We start from the raw sequence: 12503 nt of genomic DNA, 5'->3' as shown, positions 1-12503 counted from the left end.
AGTAGAGCCTACTGCTAAATCTGAGTCATGTAGAGAAATGAAAGGATCTTAAGTGCTATTAAAATGATTTTTTCCAGAACCTCCTGCAAGTTCTTATTTAATGTACATTTTCATATGCTGTGTGATAGGTTTGTAATAATGAATGCAGCGAAGCCCAGAGAGGGCTGAATGGGAGCTATCAAGGATCCCAGAGAGATCCCTCTGCCAGCTCACACCAGAGCCATCATCAGATATCTTGAATAGTGAGGCTCGTTGCCTGTTCCTCCCTAAATTACTTTAAAATTTTCACTCATCTTTCAAGATGCCAAACACATGGGTGCGTTGTGATTGACACCTAGAAATTTAAGCAGTGCTTTCCTTTGTTATCTTGGTAACTGAAGAAAATGTGGACGAGTCTAGTTTCCCCTGCCACTGTGGAACCAACCCACAATCCTGTGCTCAAGCCGATTTCTAAAGAAATGGAAAGACATCCCATGTTTATGTATTGTGACTATATGTGACAAGTCACTTTTCTCTTGCTGTTTTCAAGGTTCTCTCCCCGTAGGGTTTTGACAATTTTATTATAATGTGTCTCAGTGTGAATCTCTAATAGAGTAAAAGAACACAGTCCTGCTTAGAGTTTGTTGGGCTTCCTGGATGTGGATATACATGTTTTTCATCAGATATGGGGAGTTTTCAGGCATTTCTTCAAATATTTTGCTCCCCCTTTTCTCTCTGGTACTCCTATGATACGTATGTTAGTACCCTTGCTGTCCCATATGTCCCCCTCAGGTTCTGTTCATTTTTATTCATGAAATAACCCCCCTCAGAAGGGGTTATTTCAATAGCTTTACCTTCACGTTCACTGAGCCTTTCTTCCTGCTCAAGTCTACTATTGAACTCCTTTAGTGAATTTTTCATTTCAGTTATTGTACTTAATGTCTGGCTTCAGGTAGAGGGAAAGGGGAGAGATTTCCTTTAAATCTTCCACTTGATGCCATCGGGGGAAGCCACTGTATCCCTGGAGATGCCTACCTAACCCAAAGCCAGGCATCTGTGCTGGGACCCGCCCGATCAACCAAATTTTTGGAAGACAAGGTCCACTGCCTGCCTGGCACCAGCCAACTGTTCTAGGAAGATGGGCTGCTGTCCCCATAGCTGCAGGGGGTGCTGAAGAATGCGGCATGGTAGCTGGTCCACACACACTGCTCTCTTAGCAAAGATCACTGGCCTGTCCCTTCCTCAAGCACTCTTTCCAGCTCAATGGTTGCTTCAGTGGAGGGACCAACCCTCTGCCATTTTATGTGATGTTACTCTTCCCCATTCCATTCAACAGATGAGGAAACTGTTACAGAAAGATTCAGGAATTTGCCCAGCATGGTGCCAGGATTAGAGCTCAAGCTCTCTCTACCTCTACAACCTCTTCCTTTAACCACTTCACTACCATGCCTCTCCCCATGATTTGTACCGGAGATATATTTTTATATTCTTTCAGATGGAAAATTTTTTAAAGAATTGGAAGAGTGCTTACAGTCACCTGGTCTCCAACAAGCCTAAACAAGGGCTTCCCTACCTACTAAATACCTCAGGGATAGGGCGACCACATTCTCCTGGTCTTAAACTCTTACATAATTATCTTAGAAATCTTTCCATGATATATGCCAATTTTAGGTGTACTAAGACTTGGTCTTGTTCTTCCCCATAGGCACAACTACAAGAGCGGAATGACCCTCAGCAACTGCTATTAGACTCCAAGCACATGTTTCCTGTTTTGTTTCCCTTTAATCCATCTTCTCTGACCATGGACTCAATCCACATCCCAGCCTGTCTCAATCTGGAGTTCCTCAATGAAGTCTAAAGATGCACATTTCTACTGTTAGCTTCCTGTACCCAGTGATAGCAAGAAGGAAGCATATACAATGAAGTGAAGTCAAGCATCAGTTAAATCTGGTAAAGGTAGATCAAATCAGAGACTGAGAACCTGTGGAGAGTACTGAACTATACAGGATAAGATCCATCTCAATATTTTTTTGTATCTACTGCTCAGAATAAAAGCACTTGAAATATGGAAGTTTTTTTTTTAAGTCTGATTTCAATCTAACAAATACACATCATAATTCACAGCCACCCAGCAGTCTCCATGAGCATATAAAAGGTGCCAGTTCTATAAAAGGGAAGCTGCCTAGTTTTGATCTTTGCATATAACTAGAGAATGTCCAAGTTAAAATATTAAAAAATGTATAAGTCACATAAATTGCCTTCACAGGACTTTTAACAAATAATGGTAGTAATAACCACAATAATAGCATATACTGACATTTCCCCAGGTTGACAAACTTGTGGAAGAATTTGTGGTGTGATGATTAAAAAAAAAAAAAAAAAAAACTTTTAGGAAACTTCTCACAATGGCTGGTGATACCCAGACAATGGTTATAATTGAATTCTCGACCAAACATTTTGAGTATTGGTTTCTGAAGCAAAATTAGAAGTCGCAGTCCCTGATGTGCACAAACCCTTTTGTGTTGTCTTAGGTTTCTGGAAGAGCTATGCTAAAAATGCTGCTGTCCCAAATTTCAAAAGGTGAGCAAAACACAAAAGTACTTGTTTCTGATGCTAATCCATACACTTACCAAGTCCAACAAAACTTTCACAAAAATCTGTATAAGCTAAATATTAGACAAGAGTACAGAGCTCGTTTTATTTCCGGATCTAAAAACCAAACAAGTCAATGCCATTAACCTCACTAAGAGCATCACATCAGTAAATATTCTTCCAGACAACCACAATAGTAAAGGAAAACTTCAGCTTGAGAACAAGATCATTTGAAAAACCTTTGAAAATAAACCAGTGATTACTATTATACAAAGGTTTGTGGGGTTTTTTTTCCCCCTAAAGAAAGAATAAAATAGTTTAGGTCAACTTTCCCTTTACAGGTTGTTTCCAACATTTTTGAAATTTACCACAAAACAATAAGTATCTCTGCTATGAAATAAAGATTTAAAAAAAGTATTCAGTAGTGATAACAGGCTTAGATGTTTGCTGCCTTTAGAATTTTTTGTTTGGAGTCTTCAAAAGCAAGCATTCAATTAGAAAACCTTACATAGTCTTTCTACCCATTTTTTATTACCTTTTCCTATTGATAACAGCATGCTGTTCCCATGATAGGAACAGATGGTGTTTGTAAATCACAGAACAGCCTCTATATTACAGTGAAAAAGATGATTTCTGCATGAATTGGAAGTGGAACACTCCACCGTCAACTTTCTTTTACTCTAATAAGGCTCTTGGGCATGCAGCACACCTCAAGCCCTATGCAACCTGTACCATGCCCTTAGAGCTCAGCTTCCTCACCTGCTGAGGCCGGAACAAAGCACAACGCCCGGGTAAAGGCTGCTGCCAGTCATTTCCAAACCAGCCATTGTGGGCATTATCCCCCCTACGTCCACATTAAACATTCTGGCTTCTCTTGAGTCTCTGCACAGAGCTGTGCCTCTCTCTGTTATAGTTACACAATCACCGATGTCCATGACACCCACCCCTTGAACCCACACACCGACTTTGGAAGGCCAGTCTGACACAATTAAGTTTGTGGCTACCTCTTTAAGGTGGTTTATGAAGTATAATTTGCTTCTTCATGCACTTTAGTTTGAAACTGAGTCTGTCAGTAAGTCTACCCTTAATCTTAAAGATAACCAAAAATGCCTTTTTAGAATGTTGAAGGAGTTTTGACCTGCAGTGATTCCACAACTACAATGGCTTACTGTCCTTATCTTACACCACACCATTCTGTCCATCTCTTTGGGTCGCTACTCTCTGCTGTCGCTGGTTATTCACTAGGTGCCAAGGGCTCACTGAATAAAAACTCAACAATTAGAATAAACCTTATAGTCCTCTACTTAGCCTAAGAAATGGCAGATTATTTAATAGTTCTCTTCCAAAAGATAGGGAGTAAGGGTATTTCACTGGAACTCTACTTGATTTATAAATGACTAACAATAAAATACATAATTGGTTACTTAATGTTTAGATCAGTTCTACTTAATACTTGGAGGCCAGAAGAAGCATCTTTAGGGAAACTTTCATAAACTTTTGTTAGCATTTTTATTCTCTGCATTTTTAAAAGTTCAGCTCACTTTCTAACATCATGAAATCACTAATGACTTTATTTAAATAACCTAATTCAACACAAAGGTTTAAACTCTGCATTTAGATATCTTAATATTTAAAATTTAGTTGACACGTTTCTCACTATGTGCCTTCAGCAGTTAAGTGTTGCGGGAAGAATTTTAATGTTCAATGTAACATGGTGGAGTTATGAGCTGTTTTTTAAAACATAAGCATTTTAAAGGTTACTTAGGAATCAAATATTTACAGACGAGTTTGTTTTTTAAGTATTATATGGGACCTGTTTACCTGTAGTCACGTGTATGTACACACGAATTGTTGCTGAAACTGACAAGCATATGACCTATACGCATTCTCCCTGTGCCATCATCGCTGCAGTTAGAGTTTTGGTACCTATAAGACTCACCCTGCAAGCAGATTAGACCCAAAGGTAGACCTTTTTCTCTCCCTTTCCATGGTGCATGTCAGTGGGAGTTGCTTCTCTTGGTTTTCCAGTACTAAATTTTAAGCCTCTTGTACAAACTAGGAGCTTGGAAAATTTAGAAAAAAATGAACACTCATACCATCAATTCATCAAATATTTACTTAGAGCCTTAATGCATTAAGATTGTAGTAACAAATGAGAATCCATTTCTTTTGTGTAAAGTAAGTTGTTTCATACACTTGACCCTATTAAGGGCAGCAAGGGTATCCTAAATTGAAGCATTTGTATAATGCCCACATGACTAAATTGGTTACTAAAACTTGACAGCATGGGGCAGGACCCTAGTTTTTCTTCACAAAGTATTTGTGGTCAATTTCTCAGATTCATTTGCTGCATGAGCCAAATAACCATAATTCACTTTTGTATACATTGGTGCCATAATTAGAATTAGGGGGTACAGAAAATTAGAGGTTAATGCCAATGACAATAAAACATAGGACTGGGGTGTTTTATTATAGAGGCCATCAGATACAGATTGATCCCCCTTATTAGAAATTTAAGGAAAAACAATCAGAAATGAAATTGTTATTTTCTAAAGTGGCACTGTATCAGAATAATCCATACTTGGATATAACATTTTCCCACCAACCGATGTTTAGATGAAGGTCTGTCTCTCTGAAAGAGTTCACATCATATTCAGGGGTAAATCAAACCTATAGAAGAATTACTACTGATGAAAATATTTTTCCATTTTGAACAAATCTGTAAACTACACCTTTGTTTATAGAAAAATGCTTGTAATAGTCACTGGATAACAATTTGTGGAAATAAATACTTTTGAATAAAGTGGTGTGCCAAATCTAAAAATTTAAAGCTCTGTAGCTACACATTGGCTGAGAAGTTTATTTTTGATGCTTTCTTGAGAAACTTCATTCTGGATCCTATGCTCAAACATGCGTCATGGTCATTTAAACCAGGGGTGGGCACACCAGGGTCCAAAAGTTGGGGTTGGGGGGAAAACTTTCCCTATAAGGTAACAAGGCTCATTGAGCCGTTACTTTAGAGCTATAGAATTGAAGGCAGTTTTGGTGTAGGAAAAGACTAGTAGATCAAGGAAACAGAATAAAGAGCCCAGAGATAGAGCCAATCATACAACATAGCACATGGTAGAGATGGCATTAAAAATCAGTGGGAAAATATTTACAAGATCTATATGGAGAAATATAAAATGAATGAAACACATTAATGACAAATATTAGAGAAATTATGTATGTGGATAAAGACTCTATACCACAAAAAGGTGGTCAGTTGTTCCCAAGTTGCTACGTAGATTAGAAATCAAAATCTCAATACTGTTTTTATTTGAAAATTGACAAGCTCATTTTAAGATGTACAGGGAAGAGCAAAGGCCCAAAGATAAGACTTTCCCTACCAGCTACAGAGACTTATAAAACTTCAGAAATTAAGATGTGTGGGATTGGCAGACAGAAAAATTGACCAGTGGAACAGCCCAGAAACTGAACATCTATATGGAAACACTGGTATGTTATTTAAGTAGCAACACATCAAAATCGCCTGGAAATCTTTTAAATTCACATAAACCTGCCTCACCCAGATTTATAGAACAAGACATCTCCAGGGATGGTGCCCTTGATCACCCATCATTAGGAACCACTATTGAAAGTATTTCATGGCACAGAAAAATGTTCACATTATAGTTAATCTTCACCGAACGTTGTTGATAGGTTCTGGGAAACACTCCAACTTTAATCAAAACAATGTTAAGGAAGCCAATTTTACCATAGGCTAATTGATATAAACAAGAGTTTAGCTCCTACAGCATATTTCTGGTCAGAAAACATCACCACACTTATAATTAAAGACCCAAACTCTTCTAGTATTAAACATTGAAATAAATGTGAGCTATGCATTTAAGAAATGTTAATAAGATGAATCATTTACCTGCTTATTCCAGTTCAGAGCTGTGGCTGACCAGAACCTGTCCCTGAAGCTCAGGGTGCCAAGTGGGAACCCACCATGGACAGGCCACCATCCCATCACAGGGCACGCTCACATACAGCCCCACGAACTCTGAGACCATGTGGCCTCACCAACTCACCTAACATGCACTGTTGCGGCTGCTTTTTCGTTCCTGAGCCCGCTAGCAAAGGAATGAATAATTACTCAAAACACATTGTTTAGAAAGAAGGGGAAAGACCAAAATCTAAAGGAGAAAATGGCCTCCTCAGCTAAGTTCCTTCCCGTATTTATTTCCAAGGACACGTGCAAAGGGTCAGGGTCGTTTGTTAATTTAACAACTTCATACAGGTCAGCTGTTTCCAGCTGACCTTTGCACAGCAAACAAGCAGCTTTGGGCAGGTGTTTTCACCTGACCCTTCATTCACCTGCTCATGTTCTTTCCATCCATCCATTCATCATCCTTTCTTCTAGGCCCAGCCCCGACGTGTCCCCCTTTTTGTATGGAAATGTTTTTAAAGCTAATATAAGCACTCCTAATTCTGCTTGTTGAGTGGAGGGAAAACCGGAGGTGGATAAATATTTCCAATCACTGTCTTTCCATGCAATTCCTGCTTTAGATGATCGTCCTGAGCCATCTATGACACTGGGTGCCGGGGAAGATGTGTAGAGGAGAGTTTTGTAAGCAGTTGTACAGGAAGTAAGGAGAGAGTGCAAAGAAGCTTGTCAGAGGGGTAATGGAAGGAAAGAGAACCTACATAACTTGCAAGGGCTGATTGCCAAGGGAATTATGTAAAGTTGCTTTGAAGCAGTTTTTAGGAATAGGGAGATACATAGTGTGTGGATCTAATCCAAGCAATTGTCGTGTAAGACAGCGTCTCTTAATCAAAGGGGCAAAGAGATCTAGAAGGGGAGAAAAGGTTTTGGAGGGAGAGTGAGGTAGAAATAGCCATTCCAAAGGAGCATGTGAGGTGTGAAGAGTAGTTGGAGATAGTGGGTATTGAAGAGCAATGAAAGAATGGGTTTGTCTGGGTCAATGATTAAGGGCTTCCTCCGATATCATGGAATTCCTATAATGCCAGAGATGTTAGTGAATGAGGTGAAGATGGATCTGGGTGACCCTTTAATGTATCAGTAAGATGATGTATTTGTTGGTTAGTAATTCCTAAAGTGGGACGTATCCAATTCACATGTCCCAAAAGTTGTTGTAATGAATGTAGTGTCAGGGTAGAAGGCAAGGAGATTGCTATTTGTTGGGGGGTCGCAAAAAATGTATATAACCAAGATAGTGCCAGGGCTGGGTAAGCTGAATTTTGTCTGGGGCAATTTGCAGCCAATGGACGGCAGTATATGTTTGTACATGAGCAAACAATGATAATTCTGCTTGAGTAGGAGCTAATAATACATCATCCATATAGTGATAGATAATAGCGGATGGGAACTAGTGCTGAGAAGGGAGTAGGGCTTGATGAACACATTGTCAAGTAGTGGGACTATTTAACATCCCTTGCGGAAGGACTTTCCAGTGATACCTGTCAACCAGCTAAGCATTATTATAAGTGGGAACAGAAAATACAAATCTTTCCCAGTCTTGTTTTGCTAGAGGAATTGTGAAAAAAAAAAAAATCCTTTAAATCAATTACAATCAAAGGTCAATCTCTTGGAATTAATAACAGCTGGGGAAGACAGGGTTATAGGGGTCCCATTGGGACTATAATAGCATTAAGAGCTCTTAGGTCCTGTAGTAAATGCCACTTATTTTTCTTTTCAGGTACAAGAGTGAATACAAGAGTGTTCCATGGGCTCAGGGAAGGTTCTATATGTCCCACTTTAAGTTGGTCCTGGACAAGAGATTTTAGATGTTTTAATTTATCTTGCTTAATAGGCCACTGCTCTATCCAGATAGGTGAATTAATGGTCTATTGTAAAGATGTGGGTTGTATTGGATATACTTGAGCAGTGGGCCCCTAATGCAAAGGCTGGGTAGTTGGAAGATTCCATTGTTCTAGCAAATCTCGTCCCCATAAAGAGTATGGTAGGGGAAGGATGAGTGGTTGGAATGTGGCTTCTTGTTCATCAGGGCCTATACATCGAAGAAGGCAGGTACTTTGTCTCGGAGAGGCCGTGACACCATCCACTCCACTAAGAGGGGATTCCTGAGAAGGCCAAGAGGAGGGCCACCGGGCAGATGATATAACGGAGAAATCTGCCCCAGTATCAACTAGGCCCTCAAAAAGGCCTTCCCTGGATGATGACATGTAAAGTGGGCCCAGTTTTCTTAAAGTGGCCCAGAATACTTCTGTGTTAGAACTGCCAAAGCCCTTTTCACCTCGGACACGAGCCAATGAAGTCCCTGCGTGATAAGGCAGTAGGAGTAGCTGAGCTATTCTTGTGTCTTTGGGTATTATTTTCAGACCAATGGCACGAACCATAATTTTGATTTCTCCTGAATAGTCAGAATCAATGACTCTGGGTAGGACTTGAACTCCCCAGATGGTGGAACTAGATCGCCCTAACAATAGTCCAACCACTTTGGGAGGAATGGGCCCATAGGTGTTAGTGGATAGCAAATACACCTTACCGGGATCTGTAAGGGTCTAACTTTCTGACGTGGACAAATCTAATCCTGCACTGCCCCGGGTGACAGCAACCAAATCTGCAATGGTTTGTTTGTTTCCTCGCTGGTGAGGTGTCACTAGGGGTCCCTGAGCCATGGCCTGGACCAGGAAGGTGGGAGGTCCCCACGAATTTATCAGGGTGCTGGGTATGCAGCCCTCTGGGAGTTTCACTGAAAGGGGATTGCCATTTTTATCAACCTTTGATCTACACTGAGTAGCCCAAGGGAAGCCCCTGTTACTTCGAGGACATGGTTTAGAAGGAGGGGCTTTTTTGATAGTTTGTGGTAGGACTTTTGGCCCATTGTTTGCATTCTTTGGCAAAACATCCATTTCCACATTTAAAGCACATATTCTGCATTTTTGCATAACTGCTGCAAATGTCTGGGCCTGATGTAAAGTGGTCCCAACATTTTGACAAGCTTTGATGTATTCGCCTACATCTTGAGTTTTAGCTTTTATGCCAGCCAGTATTCGCTGACAATTAGCGTTGGCATTTTCATAGGCCAATTGGAATAGGAGGACCCAGTGAGCCTCTGGATTAGTTACCTGTCTTGCAGTGCTCAGCTGCAGTCTGTTAATAAATTCAGTGTAGGGCTCAGTAGAATGCTATCGAATGGCAGCAAAAGAACCTGTGCTTTCCTTTTCACCAGGTGTCCTTTTCCAGGCCTGCATGGCTATTTGAGAACATTGAATAAACTGCCAGTCCTTACGTGCCTGGTGATCAGGTGCAGTGTATTGACCGTCCCCTAAATGCATTTCTACTCCAACAGGATTAGGTTTCCCACGTTTTCCGTAACTTGTACCATGCAAGTCCCCTTATATTCTAATATAAAAACACTATACTGGGCCGGGGCGACTACTGCCTTAACCATGGTCCCAGCGGACCATAACATACTTATCCGCTATGGCCTGACGTATGCCAATAGTAAAAAGGACTTTGGAGGCCGGGCGTGGTGGCTCATGCCTGTAATCCCAGCACTGTGGGAGGCCAAGGTGGGTGGATCGTTTGAGCTCAGGAGTTCGAGACCAGCCTGAGCAAGAGCGAGACCTTGTCTCTACTAAAAATAGAAAGAAATTTGCTGGACAACTAAAAATATATAGAAAAAAATTAGCCGCGTGTGGTGGCACAGCCATGCCTGCAGTCCCAGCTACTCGGGAGGCTGACGCAGAAGGATTGCTTGAGCCCAGGAGTTTGAGGTTGCTGTGAGCTAGGCTGACGCCATGGCACTCTAGCCTGGGCAACAAAGTAAGACTCTGTCTCAAAGAAAAAAAAAAAAAAAAGGACTTTGGAGACCATAATCCTTAACCTTCTTTCTTAATTCTTTATAGACCTGGAAAGGGAGTGCTTCATGGCGCATAGGACCGCTGTGCTGTCCAGCAACAGCCGGAAAAATGCAGGTCTCTCCTTGAGTCTGGCCCCCTCGTAGGCAATGTTGAAAAGCAGACGGTTTACCAGAGGAGGAACAGAGGTCCCCTTTGAGAGGGGGAGGAAGGGAAGGAGGTAGCTGCTCCTCTTGAGGAGCCGCAGAAGGCAAAGGTGGAGAGAATGGCTCAGGATTTGGAAATTTCACGGCAGGGGACACTTGCTCCTCCAGCAGAACAGAGGCGGGAGGAGGAGGAGCCGGTTCCAATGGATTAGAATCCGAAGAAATACGCAAGGGCGTCACATCAGACTCCGTACAGTTAACACAGCAAGGGGCACCGGAACCTCCTGCCTAAGATTCTTCTTAAAAATCTTCCCTACCTGTTCCCAGAGCTCTAAATGTAACGTTCCCTCATCTGGGAACCTGGGGCAAGGCTGTCTAACCACACACAAGAGTTGCTGTAAAGCTTTTAGTTCAACACAACACTGGGTAGCTTTTAAGAGTTGTTGCAAAGTGCACAGATAAATTTGCTGATCTTTTATCAGGTGCTGCCCCATATTAGGAATCCCCTTCTGAAACTACACGCTTTGGTCCCTTACCGGAATGATTCCCCCGTAGTCCAAATGACGAAAACGCTCCGTGGACGCGCGGATTCCTGAATCACGTTGGGGTTATAGCTGCTTTTCGCTCCTGAACTCGGTAGCGAAGGAATGAATAATTACTCAAAACACAGTGTTTGGAGAGAAGGGGAGAAACCAAAATCTAAAGGAGAAAATGGCCTCCTCAGCTACGTTCCTCCCCCTATTTATTTCCAAGGACACGTGCAAAGGGTCAGAGCCATTTGTTAATTTCTTTAACAACTTCCATACAGGTCAGCTGTTTTCAGCTGACCTTTACAAAGCGAACAAGCAGCTTTGGGCAGGTGTTTTCACCTGACCCTTCATTCACCTTGCTCACGTTCTTTCCATCCATCCATCCTTTCTCTCCATACGGGTCAGCTGTTTGCAGCTGACCTTTGCACGCAGCAAACAAACAGCTTCGGGCAGGTGTTTTTGCCTGAACCTTCATTCACCTTGCTCACGTTCTTTCCATCCATCCATCCTTTCTCTCCATACGGGTCAGCTGTTTGCAGCTGACCTTTGCACGCAGCAAACAAACAGCTTCGGGCAGGTGTTTTTGCCTGAACCTTCATTCACCTTGCTCACGTTCTTTCCATCCATCCATCCTTTCTTCTAGGCCCAGCCCCTACAGTGCACAGCTGTGGGATGTGGGAGGTAAACCAGGAGGACCCAGAGAAAACCCACACATATAGGGAGAAGGTGCCAAAAATCCACACAGACAGTGGCCCTGGCTAGGAAGTGATTTTTTTCCCCTCAACTTTGTGATGAAATGACATTGAGCGAAACGTTATTGAGGACCTACTGTGTACTGTTTAGTGAAAAGTTGCCTCATGAACCCAATTCCAACCTAAGGTTAGACTCACCTTTTTTCTGAGTGGCTGACCAAAGAGTACCCTCACCTGAGGAAAGCCTCCCCCCACCTCATATTCAGAGAGGTCTAGGCCTATCTTCAAAGCCTCACAGGAAAACCATGTCTGAAAAGAGCCAGGTCTCATACAAGACACACTTACCTAGTAACACTTCAGAAAGACAAAAGCAGCCTGCCATCAGGACTGGCTGACACTCAGAGCTAGAACCAGGTGTCAGAACCTGGCCTGCTGCTGCCTGCTGGGCCATGTGCGTTTGCACATGAACACTCTTACGAAATGCGCACTGTCATTCTGTCACTGTGATGAAGTGAGACGAAACAAGACCATGTCATAATTTTGTCTAGGCCAGAGACAAAAACAAGATTCCTGTGCGAACCACACAGTACCAAACACCCCCTCTCCCAGGTAATATTAATAGGACTGTGGCTTCCTTTACCAGGTGCAGCTTTAGCCTTGCTCTAATCTTCCCTCTTTCGAGATAAGATGATATTAAGATATCCAATCAGTATCTTGTCCCTACTTCCTGA

This window comes from Propithecus coquereli, unplaced genomic scaffold (assembly GCF_000956105.1).
Source record: "Propithecus coquereli isolate 6110/MARCELLA unplaced genomic scaffold, Pcoq_1.0 Scaffold181, whole genome shotgun sequence".
Taxonomy (NCBI): Eukaryota; Metazoa; Chordata; class Mammalia; order Primates; family Indriidae; genus Propithecus; species Propithecus coquereli.
The sequence above is the reverse complement of the archived record's forward strand: the minus strand, read 5'-3'. Positions refer to the sequence as shown.